At 45.0% G+C, this 20,202-nt stretch overlaps 1 protein-coding gene and 1 long non-coding RNA gene across 2 annotated transcripts in view; one reads left to right on the forward strand and one right to left on the reverse strand.

Annotated features, from left to right (window-relative positions):
* LOC142768374 (uncharacterized) overlaps positions 1 to 20,202 on the forward strand; it is a 410,323-nt gene that overhangs the window by 211,055 nt on the left and 179,066 nt on the right. The gene's annotated exons all lie outside the window — the stretch shown is intronic.
* On the reverse strand, positions 3,166 to 6,934 carry LOC142769381 (uncharacterized). Its single transcript, XR_012885811.1, has 2 exons — positions 6,712 to 6,934; positions 3,166 to 6,585 (listed from the first exon to the last, which is right to left on the reverse strand). It is a non-coding gene; the product is annotated as an uncharacterized LOC142769381 (long non-coding RNA).

Consider the following 20,202-nt stretch of genomic DNA (forward strand, 5'->3'; position numbering starts at 1 on the left):
CGCGTATGCGTCGTAATGCGAGCCACCTGGCGCGTTCGCGGCCCGCCGGCAGAAAATTTGAAATCGCGTGCGGTGATCGCGGTGCACGTAAGGTCCCTAGATGAAACAAGTTTTCCAAGGTAGCAACACCTTTCCCTTTCCTCTTCACCTATGTTCCTCAAGCACCCCCTACAAGGTTTAAAACTTTCATCCAAAAGCGAATGTTTGGGTTCCGTTGCTACGGTGAATAGACGTAAATGAAACAAAATGGAACGAAATAAGTCGTAGAATAAACAGTTACTTTTATGAACATGAACGGTACAACACAAAAGCATGCGGGATGTGAGTTACTCAACTGGCAACGTTGTGCAGTTCTATACTTTACACCACTAGCCATGGCGTCTCGCGTAGTACTAGTACATCGTAGTTCCACGGCCGTGGTGTTTCGTCCAGTTCTAACTAGTCCACTTCTCCGATTGTGTTTTGTTCGTGCTTTGACACAGTGAACGTGCTTATTGCTGGATCCTGTAAGTGACCACAGGACGTGACGTTGGGACGATTGATTACAACCGGATTGTGCACACGCAAGAAAAAACTACAACCAGACTGGTACGAACACTCGTCCAGCAGCACTGCGATGACGTTTTTTTTAAATGTGCCCATTTAAACAATCGTGATGCCAAGTGATTGTGATGCGGTGCTGGGAACTTCCTGAAAAGTGAGAGTTCTACTGGTGAGGTGTCTCGAAGCAGTGCGTTTCGGCTCAAGCGGGAACTGGTCAAGAGTGAAATGTTTCTGAAGGTGCGTTGATTACAACCTACAGCTGCTTTGTATACGTGCATACGCACAAGTATTTGTACCAACTGGCACGCACTAGACGCGCATTAGACGTGCGCCTGGCGTTTCAATAAAAACCGACAATATAACTCGCTTCGCAGATACGCGTCGACGTACGTTGACGGAGTTGCACGAAAGCATTCGCGTGAAATGGTTCATAGTTGCACTTCATGGTGCGCTTCATCTCGGAAAGCACGAGGTAAGTTGAAGAGAGAGAAACCGTTTTCTGTATTTTTACGGCAACTCAGCATTGCTCAAAAACGCAGATGTTGCATTCAACGAGCATGGCGAAACAATCTTGGTCGAGTTAGCGCCCACCGAAACGCTCCTCCTCTTCAGTTTATGTTCTGGCTACGATTTTGTCTTTGGTCACGGCGAGAATCCGGCTGGAGCCATATGCGCATGCGTGCTCGTTTTGAACCTTTCGCATAATAATTAATAACACCACCAGCCATTTGCAAGATCACGTGCAAGTAATGAACCAATTACAGACGCGGATGGCAGAGAAAAAGAGGAGTAATCGAGAGAGTGAGGAGGACGGCTCGAGAACAGTGAGTGACGCTACCTTGGAAACTTGTACCATCTAGGGACCTTAGGTGCGCGATGCCCACGAATGGCTGTGTGTAGAATCTATGCATATCGGTTTGTGGTCACGGCGAAATTCGCTAGACTTTTCCGGAAGGAGAGCCAACGCTGTTTTGAACATCATATGACACCAGCAACTTAAGCAACGCCTGCAACACTTGCGAACGTTATTCAAAACCTCCCTATGTGTCGTATTCAATTTCACCACGCTCACGACATATTCAATCATAGCCACGCTGCCAAAAGGAAGCGAGTGCCCCTGGTGACCACCTGCCTTTTCATTTATCCATAATACTTGATAGAAGCACAAAAGAAGCTAAATGACCAGTATGAGTGCTGCGTGAAAAGCTTGGCTGCCTTTAAGAGTGTAAATTTTCGTACTTCAGGTGGAACGAGAAGGGACAGTGTTGTTCTGGCAGTTACTCTACCTTTAGCAGTGCTTACAAAACCTTTCGTCCACCACGAAGCCTGAACAGTTCGTAGAATGAGTGCATATCCATGTGCCGTGTGGCGGATGACGTGGATGAAGCAGATGAAGCATTAAGCGATATTGCGTTGGTCACTATGACGAAGTGGAACGACGACAGAATTATTTGCAGGTCGGTGATGGTTGGGCAGTTCTCCTGCTTGTAGTAACGGACAAAACTGTTGTGCCCAGCGAGACGCAATGAGGACTATGTGCAAATACATAGCTTCATGTTCGGTATGTGAAAAATAACAACTTACTTGTGCGTAATAATAATAATAATAATAATGGTTTATTTCCACCAATACACAGTTGATGGAGGGGGTGAGAATAAAAGCGATTATCCGCTTGACTAAGTTCTCACCCCCCTATGTACATAAGGCAGTGGCGGTGGCGGCAACAGAACACCACAGCTGACAAAAATACACAACATCAACAAAATTAGAATTGATAAAGCCTTCAAGAAAAAAAAAGAAACCCACACAGACACAGTGCAATAAACATATATAGTAATATAAATCAAAAGTCGCAATATGTAAAGCACGAATACATTAAACATATTATTTACATGCAGCGGTGACTGCATTTTCATCCTTTGTGTTTTTGTTTATTGTTTTCCCTAGTTGTTATCTACGAACTTTGAAGATAAGGTCTTAATTGTCAGGAGTGTTAATAAGATATTGGCGAAGTTGAGAAAGGGTGATATCTGCTATGTTGACACCTGATGAATATAACCTGTTTAATTGTAACGGTAGCTGATAAGTAATTTTTTGTTGTCCATAGTTAGTTCTTATACGAGGAAGCATCCAAGGTGGTTGATGACGGTGAGGGTACTTTGATTGATAACGTATCATGGAAGCGATATCTGTGATAGTAAATGAACGTTTTTTTTGTTCGATCTTATAGCGGCGTAAAAGCCTGTAAATGTATAGGTGATAAACATTGATGATTTCATGTTCACTAAACAAGTGATCTGTTGTATGTCTGTGAGGAAGGTTGTAAATTAGACGGAGGATTTTATTATGGAGTGATGAAATTTTTCTTAAATTAGTTTTAGTCGTTGTCGCCCACACTAACGTGCAGTAGTTCAAGTGTGAAAGGAATAAAGCGTGGTATATAGCAAGCTTTGCCTTTAAAGGTAAAACAGATTTATGTCGCCAAAGTATACCAACCGCTCTCGATGCTTTTAATAAAATGTTGTGGACATGATCATTCCATTGCAAATGTAGTGTGAAATAAACTCCTAGTGATTTTATTGACCTGACAATTTCAACTGGCTGGGATTTATACAGCAAATGTACTAAAGTATCAGATTTTTTATTAATAGAATTAAAAATTATAGCTTTAGTTTTATTTACATTAACTGACAGTGCATTTTCCTTTGTCCAAACTTCTAGCTTACCTAATACATTGTTACCACGGGAAGATAGCTCATTGTGTGTATCAGCTGACAAAAGGATTGTAGTGTCATCCGCATAAATAATAAACCTGGATTGATCATCAATGTTCACAATATCATTAATATAAATGTTAAAGAGAAGAGGCCCAAGTATACTGCCCTGTGGCACACCGGCTGTAATATCACGCGTTTTGGACTGAAAATTGCTGATTTGAACGTACTGCTTCCGATGAGATAAATAGGATTTTATTAAATCTAAAGCGTGCCCTCTAATACCACATAAATCCAATTTTCTAAATAAGATACTGTGTACTATGCAGTCAAATGCTTTGGTAAAATCTACAAAAATGCCTAACACGAACTTATTTTTTTCTAATTTATCAAGAATATATTCTTTTTGATGAATCAAAGCAATTTCCGTAGAACGGTTTTTTCTAAATCCATACTGAGAATCATTGATAATATTGTTAGATTGTAAAAACTTGTCCATGCGTTTCAGTATGATTTTTTCCAGACATTTAGAAAAAACAGGAAGGATACTAATTGGCCTATAATTGCTAAAGTCATTTTTGTCTCCCTTTTTGTAAAGCACAATTACTTTTGCTATTTGCATAGCCGAAGGAAATGTAGCGGTTTGCAGACACAAATTAAAGATATGTGTAAGCGGCACACAGATTAATTCAATGACATATTTTACTGGACGAATTTGTATGTTGTTTAAATCACATGACGTACTGTTTGAAAGCTCAAGAAACGTTTGCGTTACTTCACTCTCACCTACTGGTTCAAGAAAAAGAGTAGATGAACATCTGGCAGTAGGGGTGTCTTGTGAGTTATGTGGTGTAGAATGATCCCTTGCGAAGTACAAACTAAATGCCTCAGCTAATTTTTCCCCTGTGTAATCTTCTCCTTTATGAGTGATCTTGTCGAAATGCGTATCCTCAATGAAATTAGCGTCCAAAGAACGGATTTGTTTCCATAGTTTATCAGGATGCCGAAATGAATTTTCGAATTGTTTTTCATAATATCGCTTTTTGGCATTTCGGATGTCACTGGTCAACTTGTTTCTGTAGCTTTTAAACTCTTGAAACAGCTGTGTGCTTTTGGAGGCAATGTATGTGTTATAGAGTTTATTCTTCTGTTTAATGCGTGTATGAAGTTCATTACATATCCAAGGTTTTCTTATCTTTTTCATAGTACGTTTCTTTTTTAGCGGAAAGTGCCTATTATAAACACCGCAGAATTTACTAAGAAACTTTTCATAAGCTGCCTCTGCATTAGTTTCATTGAACACATCACTCCATGACATAAGTGACATTTCACTGTGAAAATTTTCAAGAGCATTAGGTGTGACGTACTGAACCATTGGGGTACATGTGTGTTTAGATCTAGGCTGCTTTTTCTGAAAAAACAAATAAATGCCCATGTGGTCACTTAAATCGCAACAGATTACCCCTGAATGTATAACAGAATTGTTAATATTAGTAATAAACAGGTCAATCAGTGTTTCTGAGTTAGTAGTTATACGAGTAGGAAGCTTAGTAACAATACTGAAGCCAAAACTTCTTAACAGCACATCAAAATCAATTGCATGGGCAGAATTAGACATCATGTCTATATTAAAATCACCGCCCATAATGACATCATAGTGATGCGCAGAAGTAAAAGAAATATATGATTCAATGTACTCAAAAAATACGTCAACATCTCCACTGGGTGGTCGGTAGAACACTGAATAAACGGTATTATTTGCCAATACAGAAACAACCTCAACAGCAGATGACATGCAACAAAGTTCCGAGATCAATTCACATTCGATTTTCTTATTAACGAAAATGCAAACACCTCCACCACGACCCACATTACGATTGACGGCAAATGTGGAAAATGATGGCAAACAAAAGCTACTGCTCAGCCATGACTCAGATACCATGACGAAATCAAAAGACAGGTTAAAACTGTCTAACAAAATTTGCAGTTCATCAGCCTTATTGTTCAGTGATCGTACATTCAAATGAAAACATTTCACTGATGAGCCCAACCAATCGGTAGGCATGACGCTGCGAATGTTGCAAGGCAACACGAATCTATTGTTAGCCATTTTGACGTGATGTTCACATATTATGTGCTGACGTGCCTAACCACAGTAATTAGCCAGCTGACTCGCGTCCCTGACAACATGGGACGGTTCGCCATCTTTCCTGCGGATGAAGATTTTCCCGTTTGCATACCACACGTAACGGAAGCCATTATCGCGAGCCCATTGCTTCACAGTCCACAATAGTGTTCTTGCCCTGCGCGTTAGGTTTTCCGAAAAGTATATGTTTGCATCCTTTTCCTTTAGTAATCGCCTTTTCTGCAGCCACATATCCCTCAGCTTTTGGCTTTGAAAACGTATGATAATGGCGGGGGTCTTATTTGCCTTCGCCGGAAGGCGATGATAAGCTTCAAGGTCGTGATCGCTGACCTCAGGAACTTGGATCATCCTGGCTATCTCGTTTATCTTTTGGAGTAGATTCTCGTGCTCGTTGAAAAGTTTCCCATGAATTTCCAAGTTTCGGCTCCTGCTACGCATTTCCAGGTCATTCAAGTCAGAGTTTATCTGGTGTAGTTCCTCGTCAGGCCTTGCTCGTTCCAACTGTTCAGTTCTCTTACGGAGCTGCTCAATTTGTTTATCTTGGCTGTCCAATCGCTTCAGAATGGTATCGAAATGATCAGACATTGTTTGCACTGCCTGTTCAATGCTGTTCATCTTTTCATTTAGTGGCATTAGAAAATCAAGTTTTTGGCTTAACTCCGCAAAAGCAACAGCAAAGTTAAAATCCTGACGAGCCGCAGCAGCGGCACCTGCACCGACGCATGGCGCACCAGTTTTACACGTGGAACACACATAGTTTTTGCGAGAATTGGTGCCACTTCTCGTCTTATCAAGCGGCTCAGTCAGTCCAGAGCACTGTTCGATGTGATAAGAATTACCACACTTTTTGCATTTCACTTTAGCATCAGTAGTTTCTAGGGTAAGCATGCAAGCAAGGCATATGTCCTCCCCAGAAACACTCATCTCTCATACACCTCGAAAAGCATAACTACGACGACAAGTTTGGCAGCAGCAGCAACCAGCAGAAAAATAGGAAAAGGAAAACACTGTGTGAATGTGTGAAGACAAACCTGTGAAAAATGCAGATGAACACGTCAGAACGGGCGTCTATCGCCGGTCACCGCTACTGCCAAACTGCCGATAACAGGTGGGGGCAGGGGCGTCTCAGATCATGACGCAATCCCAATGTTTGCGATGCCAGATTCCGTCGGCCGCCGAGTCCTGGACATCCAAAAGAAGAATAATGTAGCAGTTGCCGGCGTTGCAAGGTACCACGCTCGTCAGTGCGGCAGAACCAGCTATCCAGAGAATAGGACCACCGGTATCAGCGGCAGGACAGGGACGAACCTGTGAAAAATGCAGATGAACACGTCAGAACGGGCGTCTATCGCCGGTCACCGCTACTGCCAAACTGCCGATAACAGGTGGGGGCAGGGGCGTCTCAGATCATGACGCAATCCCAATGTTTGCGATGCCAGATTCCGTCGGCCGCCGAGTCCTGTGAAAAATGCAGATGAACACGTCAGAACGGGCGTCTATCGCCGGTCACCGCTACTGCCAAACTCATAACTAATAAAACACCTTTTCTGTTCAGCTTGATATACTCGCCCCAAGTATTGTAATCTCAACGTTAGAGCCACTTCTAGGAACGTTGCTTAGAGCAACTATGTTCAAGTGTCACTTGCAGCGTGCTCAATGTCACCACGGTCACAGAATGCTGACGCCGGTGAGTTTCACGCGATACACAGGCACAGTGGCCGGGCGCTGCGTCGGCCGCGTGGCGTAATGCAACCCTAGAAGGCGCACGACCTATTGTGTTGTCTGTACAGTATTATATGCTGAATTAATGACGTGAAAACACTCGCGGTTGTCAATGAATCTAGCGTCCGTTCTCTTGTAGTTGTTTTGTGGTCGGCGAGCTGTTACTCGTTGTTACTCGCATATTACTCGCTGTGTTGCGCTGGCTTAGAATGTTGAGCCCCATTCCAATAGTTTCGGTTCATGACGACAAGTGCTCTTCACTGCCCACGTGTTTTCGGAGCCGGAGAGAGAGTCGCGCCTTCTGTTTTACATTCAGATGTTAAGAAGCAAGCAGAATTTACCAAGTCAATATAGGCGATTTCCGGCTTCAGCACGGCTTCACAATAAGTGAAGCCGGTGCCTCTCCTGAGTTTTTTCCTTCCTCCATGACGTCGAGCGTGCAGCGGAGGCAAACGAGCGCATCGAGGCACGTTAGAAACGAGCGCCATCTGGCAGTTATATCCAAAAACGAGGGCATGCACGCCCGCGGAGAAAGATGCGCGCCTGTCTTGGAGGTGATGTGGTGTAGAACGCAAAGCGACAGGCAGGTGCCACCACCATGTCATCGTAGCAAAGCGTTGGAAACACTTACCTGTTTGAGCATCGCGTTGCACTGTCAAAGCAGCACAATAAACGATACAGTCCTTCAAGTTACTTGTGTGAGCCTCTTCTAGTATAAAGGCAGACATACAAAACATTGAGTTTATGTAATGGCGCCTCAAATTTGCGCAAGAATTGCTTTTTATTGACAATCGCACAACTATGAACGCTAATTTGAGCAATAATTGTGGGCGCTGCGGATGGGGTTGGTCGTTTGATGCCGTTTGAGGTATTGTTAAGGGCAGACAAACAGACAAGTGTAAAGACAGAAAGACAGAACGATATTTTTCAGTCGAAGGTCCCCAAGAAAGACTATCGTCTTTAAAAAAAGCTTCATAAAGCATCAAGGCTGCCAAGGCCTTCGGCGAAGTTCGCAGGTCGGCGTACGCTTTGATTCTCACCGCCATATTCTGGTGCCTCGTTCTCACCTCTTTCACTGCGTCGCCCCGCGCCACCTCCCCGACAATCTGGCAACACTTTACGGCCCGCATGTTAGAACTTTGTCGCCTATCGAGATTACCTCTGCGATGAGTGCTGCGCTTTGTATCCTCCGATGCAAGCTGCCGCCGAAAACCGCACTTCCCGGAACAATTGGAAACCGTGTCACTCGTTATACTCTTCGAAGTAGTGCTCAAGTAATGCAACAGCTTGCGCTTTCCCGACAACATGCTAGACGCAGCTGTCTTGAATCGCGAATGACTGAGGAACGAGCAGCCCGAATCTGCCTTTTTTAAGCACAATAGTCTTTCTTGGGGACCTTCGACGCGAAAATTTTAGTCTGTCTGTCTGTCTGTCTGTCTGTCTGTACATTTGTGTGTTTGTCCGCTTTTAGCGGCTCCGGGTACTTGAAACGGCCGACCCCGTTTGCAGCACCCACCATTATTGCTCAAAGTTTAGCGTTCATACTTGTGAAATTGTCAATTTATAAGCAATTATTGCTCGCGTCTGCGGTACTCTACCAACACGTATATATTCTGCATGTGCATCTTTTACTAGAAATTGCCTACATACTTAATTTTAGGACTGTAGCGCTTATCACCCCTATTGCCAAAACAGCATGATGTCAGTACGTTTTTTGACTCAGGTACACGCTGGATACACTGGTACACGTTTGTAATTACTGGCACTTCGCTTGGTGCACTGAAAAAAAGCTATGTTGCACTTGTAGAAGCGCTGGTTCATTGTGTCACGCTGGTGCGCACTGTGATGCGCTGGAATTTTCACTGGCAACCGCTGGTGAGTACTGGAGCACGTAATGTTTCTGCCAGCGCAGCGTGCACGTTATTGTAGCGTGTGCCGTGGTATGTTTCGGTGTCGTTGAATATAAAACGCTTGATTTGATGGCACGAAGAGATGGTACCCCAACAGATACCGAGCATACGTAATTTTTGCGGCACACGTACGTATCGCAGCAATTATAATGCACATTTTCGCATATGTCCCCGCGTCATCATCATCATCTTCATCATCAGCCTGACTACGTCCACTGCAGGAAAAAGGCCTCTCCCACGTTCCGCCAGTTAATCCGGTCCTGTGCTTGCTGCTGCCAATTTATACCCACAAACTTCGTAATATCAATTGCCCACCTAAAGTTCTGTCTCCCTCCAAACCGCTTCCCTTCTCTGGGAATCCAGTTAGTTACCATTAATGACCAGCTGTTATCCTGTCTGTGTGCTACTATGCCCCGCCCATGTCCATTTCCTTTTCTTCATTTTAACCATGATATCCTTAACTCCTGTTTTTCCCCTAATCCACTCTGCTCTCTTCTTGTCTCCTAAGGTTACACCTACCATTTTTTTTCCATTGCTCGCTGCGTCATCCTCAATTTAAGCTGAACCCTCTTTGTAAGTCTCCAGGTTTCTGCTCCGTAGCTAAGTACCGGCAAGCTACAGCTGTTATATACCTTTCTCTTGAGGGATAGTGGCAGTCTACCTGTCATAATTTGAGAGTGCTTGCTGAATGTGCTCCACCCCAATCTTATTATTTTAGACACTTCAATCTCGCGGTTCGGGTCTGCGGTTATTACCTGCCCTAAGTAGACACATTCTTTAACAAATTGAAGTGCACTATTACCTATGTTGAAGCGCTGCTCTTTTCCAAGGTTGTTGTACATTACTATCATTTTCTGCTTAATATTTTAAGACCCACCTTTCTGCTCTCCTTGTCTAACTCCGTAATCAAGAGTTGCAATTTGTCCCCTGAGTTACTCAGCAATGCAATGTCATCGGCGAAGCGCAGATTACTAGGGTACTCTCCATTAACTCTTATCCTTAACTGTTCCCATTCTAGGCTTATGCAAACCTGTAAGCACGTGGTAAATAGCATTGGGGAGATAGTGTCCCCCGGCCTTACACCCATCTTGATTGGTATTCTGTTGCTTTCTTTGTGAAGCACTATGGTAGCAGTTGATCCCCTGCAGATTTCTTCCAGATTGTTTATATATACTTCTACGCCCTGATTCCACAGTGTCTGCATGACGGCCAATATTTCTACTGAATCAAACGCCTTCTCGTAATCTATGAAGGCTATAGATAGTGGTTGGTTATATTCTGAGGATTTCTTCATTACCTGATTGATAGTATGACTGTGGTAAATTGTTGAGTCGCCTGTTCGAAATCCTGCTTATTCCTTTGGTTGATTGAATTCTAATGTTTTTTTAACTCTGTTAGCAATTACCTTTGTAAATAGCTGCTTTGTAAATAGCTTTGAATATGCCCCCACGTATACCGGCCATATTCGCATCACCCGTGTATTGCTGTAACGGTTCCAAGTGTCAGTGTTTGTAAGCCTGGAGCTGCACGCCACTCCTAAGAGAAACAGGAAATTGTTTTTGCCGCGAAGTTGACGAAACGTAAATGAGCTTTCTCGATTGCTTCGCAAGGTTTCCCAGTGGAGGCTAGAAAAACAAGCGGTCGTTCTATTCCACCACACCGCATGATTGTATGTCTGGCCATGCTTATCCCTCTGCTTATTTCAGGTAAGAGTTGTAAATGTTGTAAAAATGTTGTAGGAGTTGTGAAAGCGCTGGTTACATATGTATACATATGTAACCGGCGATTCTTGCTTTGTGTAAACACAACTTTAAAGTTTATGTATAACTGTAAAGTATTGTTTAGACATCCATGAACCTAAATTAACAATTTTGTCTTGTGTCTCTGTCCGCACAAGGAGCGCTGCCGATCGAACGTTGCTCCTTCAGCTACACTGGCTGTCACCGATAGCTCCCGGCTGCACTTAGCCGGTACTTCACTGACTGATTTGTAAAAACACGCAGTTTTCACTTGGTAATTTGGTACGCCTTCACGATTTGACTCCCTGACATACGTTTTCAGCGGATTGTATTGGTATTTCTATGGGTGTTTTTTGATATAACTGCATATATCTGTACCCTGGCACGCCGGCTCTATACTGTTGGCGGAGGCCAGAAAAACGGCTATCGCTCGACATCACCTCTCCGTAAATGCATTATTGGCATTGATTGACCTTCCACTCACTTAAGGTACAGTTTAGGTAACAGTTAAAAATGTTGCAAAGCTAAGTGCAGAAGCTTCAAGCATCGCAACTCAGCTGCTTCGAGAGCAGTCTTAACACAGTGCCCCGTCCCAGCGAGGCCTATATCATGCCGGACGCGTCGGTGTACACACCGCCAGCGCTTATTCCTTTCGGTAGGCACAATTCTAAAGTGTAAGAATAACTTTGAAGTACAGTTTAGACATCCCTGAGCCTAAATCGACCATATATTCGCGTATGCGTTCCCCGCACGAGAAGCAGCGGCGATTGATGTGTCGTGCTTTCAGCAACGCAGGCTGTCACCGAAACCTTTCTTCTTAGCGCAGGCGCCGGTACTTCTCCGACTCGAATGTAAGAACACGCAATTTTGAGTTGGTAATTTGGTACGCGTTAGTGAACTAATATACTGGCATACTTTTTCAGCGGATTGCATTAGTCATTCCTTCAGCGGTTGCTTAGTTGCAGGTATCGATACAACTGAAAATATGTAATCTGGCCCGCCTGATGTGTACTAATACATCATCGCTTGGGCGAAAAAAAAAACTCAATAATTACTCGTGTGCGCGGATATCTACCGAAGAAAACATTTCAATCATCTGTACACGTTGACCAGTAGCAAGTGCGAGAACCGACTATCAAAGCAGAAAACTATCGGCAGTAACAGCTGACAATCTGTGGCTGCTCCTCCAGTTAATTTGAGATTTTTCAGAGTTAGGATGTGGATGCTTCAAAAAACTTTGCGCTCTTGCTAATATCCGCACGTCGTTCGGGGCCCGGAAGCCAGCCGTCACTGTCGAATCAAGACGCAATTGTTATTTGGAAAGGAATATCTGTCCGTCTTGACTGTGTATTTGTAAACATAAAGTTGAATGGTGCGTTGTTCGGATAAATAGTCATTTTACAACCCCTCAAGCATGTTCGGGCGTGGCGTAGTGGTAGCGTGCTGAGTTCAGAATCAGGAGTGGCGAGTTTGAATCCATCAGAGCAGTTTTTTATTTTTTATTTTCATTTTTTATAATGTGAATACGCTCTATTTTAATTATATATTTGTTTATTTATGGCAAACTGGCACACCCGTTATAACCCTGTGAAGCCATTTTGCGCAGAGTACTGGGACGCTGCCGCTCCAGCGTCTCAGTAAGAGCGCTGGGAGGCGCTGGTACTAGCGCCATACTGGGCCCATCATGAGGCATGGTGCTGGACGCTGGTACCCAGTGGCACTGAATTTTCCAATCGGGACGCTTCGCAAACTATGTAACGCTTGCACTAAAAGGAGAGTGTTTCGAACGTTTTGCTAAAGTGTGATGGTGGTGGCACCTACCCGTCGCCTTGCATTCCTCACCTTATCACCTCTGAGACGGGCACGCACACCCGTCTCTAAGCCACGCGCTTCGTTTTCCAGGAAGACTGCCAGGTGATGCTCATGTCTTACGTGTGACGTGATTTGATGCGCTTTTTCGCATCCACTGCACGCTCGAGGTACTCTAACGGAGCGCCTCCAAAATACCCTTCAACAATTTTCTTTCGCAGAACATCAAATTATTTGTTCACTATCTCCACACGCAAGACTATCGTCTTTCGATGACATTTGCAGATTACATGCAGATACGGGGCCAATTTCGTTTTCTCATTGAAGTAGCGACAATCGCTGACGCCGATCTCGTTGGGCTGCGCTCGTTATCGTTTGAGATTACCCTATAGAGTGGCAGACGCCCAGATAACACAGTGGGGCACACATCCCGTGCTAATGACCAGGGCGGAGGGGGAGGAGAGGTATGAACGAAGAGTTGAAAAATTAGGGGGTAGGGGGAAATGGGGATTACCAATCAAATGGTAATCTATTTAGCCTTTAATTATTTATCAATATTTCTGTGGGTGTTTCAAAAAAGATTCCATTGCTTGAGAATCGACGTTTGCATAGGAAGTGAAGCTTGAACGGGTTGTTATGCGTTGATCTTAGTTGATACAGTGCACACGAGAAGAAGACAAAGAATAGCAAAAAAATACTGGCCTCGTAGCCTGCCTAAGCACTCGCACCTGTCAGCGCCTATCCTGTTGCTTTTTTTTTTGTTTACGTGAACACTGGTTCATTCTATTTCTCGGGGTTGGGCAAAAAAACTTGTAGTAGCCTATATGTGAACACAATACAATGATTTCCAGCTTATTCCTATAGTGAATAACAAAAAAGAAATTTAAAATATCTTTCAAAAATAAATAATAATAAAATAAAAATGAATCCATGAAAGGAAATAAGAGCCAATATCATATCGAATGACTTAAAGTTCGAGGTTACCAGACAGTTGAGTTTACCGCACCCGAAGAAAATCGAAGGTATGTTTTACTTTATCCACATTGCCAGTTATATCACCAGTATTCATCGGGAACACATTAAAGCAGACATTAAAATCAGATGCATTTGGATTCTTGAATCAAGTGACATACTGCATACATGTTTCAGTGGCAATGTCCTAAGACGGAGGCACCAAAGCTTAGAACATTATCGGCAGTTAAATTTAAACCTACCGTGAAAAAAATGGAATAACTAGAAGTGTTTTTCTGAATAATGGATAGTGCTGACTTGTAAAATGATGCTTGATGGTTTCTGTATTTTCACAGAATGGGCCCATAGGAGATCTCGCCAGACCAACTCTGTGTAAATAAAAAGGTTAATGGAGGAACATGGCATAGAAATTTGGTCAAAATAACTTGGAGCTCTCTAGATTTACTCCAGTTGGTTTCCTGAGATATCTGATCTGCTCATCGTCCGTCCATTTAAATAATACTATCCATCAATTCTCTAAATATAGTCATTTTCTATATCTGACCGATGCTGTGTATTTTATTTCTGACAGTACTGAAGTCATAGGACCATTAGGTGAAGCTCGGGCTAACGAATCAACCAGTTTATTTACCTCTATGCCATAGTGGCCTGGGACCCATATAACTTTAGGAGTTTCAGATAAGGTAGGACCAATGGGCACAAAGTCAACAGAGTTTTTTTATTGTTCCTAGCGATGGGAGCTGTACACACCGAAAGAAAATTGGTAACGTCCCACATTCTTCGTCCTCGTCTCGTGTGCGTTGTAGCAACCAAGCTATCATGTAATTCTTTCTTAAATATACACACCATTTGCACGTACTACTGCTTTTGTTTGTTTTCATATTGTAGCGATGCTGAGGCAGACAGGTTAAAAAAACAAGCGTATTTATTAAGGCGAGTTTGTGCCCACGATTCTAAAGACTACGGTCGTCAAGTCCGAGTAGCCAAGTGGCACAGATCCAACTATCTTCCTCGTTGCCGGAGCGCACGAACGCGTGGCGCATGCCAGCCGGGTCTTGCTGGTGCTGGTGCCACGATAATTGTGGCGGGCTACTTGAACGTGGCGAACCTGTCGCAGCATTACCCCCCTCCTCAGACGCATCGTCCTGATTCTTAAGATAATGAAAAGATACATGCGCACTCTCACTCGTTTTTCGACGATCTATCATGTTAGGGCTTCATACAGACTACGTGTACCACTTCCATGGTATTGCGGTGTCTTGAGCTCACGTGTCCAGCGGATCTGACTTCATAAGTGACGTTGCTGATACGGTTGAGTACTTCAGAAGGGCCGAAATATTGGCAAAGAAGCTTTTCAGAGAGTCCGCGGTGGCACACTCGTATCCACATCTACAATTTTTCACCGGGATGATAAAGTGCGTCACTGCGTCACTTGTTGTACCGACTAGAATCGACGCGCTGTCGGTGGCGTATTCGGTACCTTGCCATTTGCCGTGCTTCTTCGGCTCTTTGCAAGAAGTCATCTAAATCAGGTGGATAGCTGCTTTCGTCCTGTAGTGGTAACATGGCATCCAGCGGGGTGGTCACTCTTCTGCTGAATACTAGTTCAAAAGGGGCAACGTGGGTTGTTTCTTTAACCGCTGTATTATATGCGAATGTTACGTAGGGTAATATTTCATCCCACTGTTTATGTTCAACATCGACATACATTGATAGCATGTCGGTCAGAGTTCTGTCGAGGCATTCGGTTAAGCCGATTGACTGAGGGTAATACGCCGTTGTTCTTGTGTGATCGGTATTCTTCTGTCATGCGCATCAGGCATTGCATAAGGTCTGCAGTAAATGCGGTGTCCCGATCCGTAATAACGACGATGGGCGCACCGTGCCTGAGCATTATGTTGTTAAAAAAAGAACTTTGTGACTTCGGCAGTGGTCGCACTGTACAGAGAGTCAGTCTCAGCATAACGAGTCAGATAGTCTGTGGCTACGACTATCCATTTCTTGCCTGCACACGATGTCGGGAAAGGTCCTAGGAAGTCCATGCCGACTTGTTGGAATGGGTCATCTGGAGGGTCTATTGGCTGGAGAAGGCCGGCTGGTTTTACGGGAAAGTTTTGCGCCGTTGACATTGACGACAAGTTTTCACGTAGCGCTGCACTGATGTGAGCAACTTAGGCCAATAGTATTTCAGGCGAATCCTGGCGAACTTTCGGCTCACACCCATGTGTCCAGATGTTGGCTCGTCGTGGCATGCGTGCAGAATTTCCTCTCGCATGGCTGTGGGCACGACTAGTAAAAACTTTTCACCATTAGGTTCGAAGTTCTTTCTGTAAAGGACACTTCCTCGAAGGCAGAACGTGGAGAGCCCTCTGGAGGATATGCGAGAGACTTGAACGTCGTGACCCTGCAGGTGTTGTATAAGCGCCAGCAAATCCGGGGTACAAGTCGTTGTTGTTGAGTGATTTCCGATGCGTTGACAACGCCTAGAAACGGGAAGTCTTCCTCTTCAGGTACACTTGGATCGACGGGAGTGCGTGACAGGCAGCCGGCATCTCTGTGTTTCCTTTCAGATTTGTACACGACCATAATGTCATACTCCTGCAGCCTAACGCTCCATCTTGCTAGTCGACCTGACGGGTCCTTGAGATTTGCCAGCCAGCATAGAGCATGGTGGTCACTGACAGCTCTGAACGGTCTACCATAAAGGTAGGGTCGAAACGTGTTTATTGCCCAGATGACTGCGAGGCACTCTTTCTCAGTTGCAGAGTAGTTTGCCTCAGCTTTTGATAGTTTGCGGCTGTCATAGGCTAACACTTTTTCTTGACCATTTTGCCACTGGACAAGGATGGTGCCGGGGCCGACATTGCTGGTATCGGTATGGACATCAGTGTCGGCTGTCTCATCAAAATGGGCAAGTATTGGTGAACCCTGTAATCGTTTCCTCAATTCGTCAAAAGCTTTCTGTTGTTCGCTTTCCCATGTGAAGAGCACGTCGTCATTTGTCAGTTTTGTAAGAGGATCCGCAATTTCCGAGAAGTTTTCCACAAATCGCCTATAGTAGGCACAAAAACGCAAAAATCGACGCACTGAATTTTTGTCTCTGGGTGTAGGGAACCTCTGAACAGCGGCTGTCTTTCAGAGATCAGGACGAACACCATCGGAACTAATGCCATGTCCAAGGAATCACAGCTCTTCGAAGCCGAAGTGGAATTTTTCGGGTTTGATTGTCGAATTTCCTGACCGAATGGCTTCCAATACTGTGCGTAGTCGCTCTAGATGTTTGTCGATCGTTGCAGAGAATACCACCACGTCATCCAAATACACTAGGCATGACTGCCATTTTAATCCCGCGAGGACAGTGTCCATCATTCGCTGGAGCGTCGCTGGTGTGGAACAGAGGCCAAATGGAAGCGCTTTAAATTTGTAGAGGCTTTCTGGTGTTACGAATGCCGTTTTTTCGCGGTCCCGCTCGTCGACCTATATTTGCCAATATCAGCTTTTCAGATCTAAGGAGGCGAAAAAAATTGCTGATCGCAACCGATTTAGTGTATCGTCGATACGTGGCAAGGGGTAGACATCTCGTGTGGTTACACTGTTCAGTTTTCTGTAGTCAACACAGAATCTAAGTGTGTTGTCTTTCTTCTTAACGAGCACTACGGCGGACGCCGATGGACTATTCGAAGGCTGGATGACATCATCTGAAAGCATCTCCTCCACTTGCTTCTTAATGATTCCCCGTTCTTTCTTTGACACCCGATATAGATGCTGGCATAGAGGCCTCCTCTCGTCTTTCGTTATAATTCTGTGTTTCGTGATTGACGTGCGATGGACCTTCGAGGCATTTGAAAAGCAATCAGAGAATTTTTTATCAAGGCGTAAATCTATTTCTTTCGACTGTGCGGAAGGCTCTGATTGACGGTCACGGATGTGTCGATGTTGCAGGCCACTAGTCGAGTGGTTGATGTCGTTAAGCTGCATAGTTCAGTCGCTATACAAAAGTCGTGCAAATAGGCAATAGCCGTGCCTTGAGCGATGTATTGAAGTTCATTGGAGAAATTTGTGAGTAGGACATCTCCACGGTCACTCGTCAAGTGAACAAGACCCCTAGCTACGCAGACACCCTTGTTCAAAAACAGCCCTAAATTTGTATCCGCTATGCCTTCGCGGCTGTACAATGCGTCATTTTCTATGAGCACCATTACACTGCAGCGTGGCGGCACAGTTACGTCATCATGAACAACGCGCAGAAAAGTTAGGCGTTGTTCCTCAGATTCCTCCACAGGTATAACTCGTTCAGTCAAAAACGACACGCTGGACCTACGCAGGTTCAATACGGCGCCATTAGCTCGAAAAAAATCCATTCATTTAATGAGTTCCCTTGAACATTCTGGCAACACAATGAAGTCATTCACGTAAATAAAGCCCCGTATTTCAAGTCTTGCAGTACATCTGCCAAGGGGCGCAATAATGTGACCGCCTGCCGTGCATATCTGCGATCCACTCCACTGTGTCACAACTTTGTTTAGCTTTTTCACCATCTTGTGACTTATCACTGAATAATCAGCACCGGTGTCGACTAAGGCTTTCAGCTCCCATCCTTCCATTCTCAACCGCAAATCTGAAGTAACGTTTTTGTTTCTGCACCCATCTACCGAAAATACGCCGTCATCACCCTCAAACCATATTGAAGGATCTTCGTAACTGACGTTATCAGCGGCCTCACCTCCACAGGTCGCTTGCTTCAGTTTTCCGGGAGTGGACTTGGAGAGCGATGACCAGGCTGCCTTGAAGGTGCACAGGGGCTAGATGACCGGTAGCGCATAGGCGATGGTGACCATGACCGGTGTTGGCCTAAAAGTGGCGAGTTCTGGCGCGTGGACAAGTACTCCTCAATCTCCGCTGGTCGTTCGCCGTTTCGGGGCACGGTGCATACGACGGGAAGCCTCTTAATCTAGCCTGTAGGTAAGGACAAAATCTGTACAGGTGACCCGCTTCCCAACAATGAAAACACAGAGGCCTGCGCTCGGGATCACGCCAGACGTCACTTTTCCTGGGCCTACGTTCTACATAGTGATGTGTGCTACGTGCTCCTTGGGGCAGACAGGTAGCTTTTGGTTCCCGTGGACGAGGTGCGCTGCGTGCCGCAGGTGGGAGAGGAGCCGTCGGCATCACAAGTGCTGCATTTCTGTGTACCGTCGATTGTCTGACAACCTGAGAGTATGTTCGGATAGGTAGAACCGGCTGCAGCTCACGCTCTGGCTCTCGTATCACCAATCTCAGTTCGTCGCGAACAACGTCCGTAACAGATAGTGCAGTTGGATTATGGGGCAACTAATCTAATGAGCTTTCTAACTAATGAGCTTTAGCAGGGCTTCAACGTCGTTTCGCATGCCTCCGGAGAATACCTGGGCAGATGTGCAGTTACGATTCCGCTTGTACTGCCGAGCCCGCTGTTCCAGTGTTTTTTCGATTACTGGCGCTTCCGAGTAAAACTCAACAACTGTGCTTGGAGGCTTGCGGACGAGAACGGCGAACAGCTCTTGCTCCGCTCCGCGCATTAGATGGCGCACCTTCCTATCTTCAGCAATGTTGTAATCTGAGCGCTTGAACAGACGGACCATGTCCTCAATGTACATAGCAGCACTCTCGTTCGTGGCTGGTTCCTCAATGGAAGAGCAGGCTCCGCCTTTTGTCACACAGGTCCTATTAATTAGGGAGGCGATCGCCGGGCTAATTCCAAGGGTCGAAGTATCGGCCCCCCGAACCGCACAACGAAAGCGTGGACAATTTAGAAGTGGTCCTTTTTGGCGCGCCAGCGGACGCCGGCTGTGGCCCAAAGAACAAGTCAGAGCCGAGAATTGATAAACAACACAAAATTATATTCTCGAAATTGGCAGATTGAAAACAATACACAAGTATGCACACTCCACAATAGTTGAGTACAATATGTCACCAATCAAACAATGTACTACACAGTACAATCGGCCACACTCGAAACAATGGACACAGACAACGATACGCGCTACAATGCAGTCGCATGCATTGAACAACCAAGACACTTAAAGACTAAAGAGATAGAAAACCTATCAAGTCCAAAGTTCTTGGAACAAAAGTCTGGATGATACTCTTCCTAGAATCACTCACTCAAAGTGCAGTGTTGTTCTCGTTCCGCTGCCCTCGAAGTTTCTCTTCCAGGAAACCTCGCCGAAGTTCTCTTCCAGGGAACCTGGCGTCTTCAATTGGCCACTCTCCAAGCTTCAAACTTCTTCGCCGTAAACACGTCGGCTTCACACACGCAGCTGTTGCCACGCGTCTTCGCTCGATAGCGGTGAATACACACTCTTGCCTGTAGCTCGAGTCGTCACCCCTCAGGTGGAAATCATCTCCTTCTCCTGCTTTGTCTCCACGAACAAAACCTTCGCCGACTACACGGCGGAATCCCTATGCGCTCTGGCGCTAACTTCCGTCTTCTCCTGCTCTGTCATCTCGGCTGCTCGGTTAAATACCTTCCGCGCGACATTCCAGAAAGTTCTCATCATTTCGTCGGCGCGATACGCAGCGAAGGCTCGGGGAAGGCGCGAGACTGTACGAGGGCCATCCCCGACAGATGACTCAACCCGGCATAACACGCCCCTTTCCATCTAGAA

This window comes from Rhipicephalus microplus, chromosome 8 (genome assembly GCF_043290135.1).
Source record: "Rhipicephalus microplus isolate Deutch F79 chromosome 8, USDA_Rmic, whole genome shotgun sequence".
Lineage (NCBI taxonomy): Eukaryota > Metazoa > Arthropoda > Arachnida > Ixodida > Ixodidae > Rhipicephalus > Rhipicephalus microplus.